The following is a 451-nucleotide window of genomic DNA, read 5'->3' as shown; positions in this document are numbered from 1 at the left end:
CAGCTAGCGGTCACCTGTAAAAGTATCTATGTAGGCTCAGCTAGCGGTCACCTGTAAAAGTATCTATGTACGCTCAGCTAGCGGTCACCTGTAAAAGTATCTATGTAGGCTCAGCTAGCGGTCACCTGTAAAAGTATCTATGTACGCTCAGCTAGCGGTCACCTGTAAAAGTATCTATGTAGGCCCAGCTAGCGGTCACCTGTAAAAGTATCTATGTAGGCTCAGCTAGCGGTCACCTGTAAAAGTCTCTATGTAGGCTCAGCTAGCGGTCACCTGTAAAAGTCTCTATGTAGGCTCAGCTAGCGGTCACCTGTAAAAGTATCTATGTAGGCTCAGCTAGTGGTCACCTGTAAAAGTATCTATGTAGGCTCAGCTAGCGGTCATCTGTAAAAGTATCTATGTAGGCTTAGCTATTGGTCAACTGTAAAAGTATCTATGTAGGCTCAGCTAG

The sequence above is a fragment of the Salvelinus fontinalis genome, unplaced genomic scaffold (genome assembly GCF_029448725.1).
Source record: "Salvelinus fontinalis isolate EN_2023a unplaced genomic scaffold, ASM2944872v1 scaffold_0090, whole genome shotgun sequence".
NCBI classification, from domain to species: domain Eukaryota; kingdom Metazoa; phylum Chordata; class Actinopteri; order Salmoniformes; family Salmonidae; genus Salvelinus; species Salvelinus fontinalis.
The sequence above is the reverse complement of the archived record's forward strand: the minus strand, read 5'-3'. Positions refer to the sequence as shown.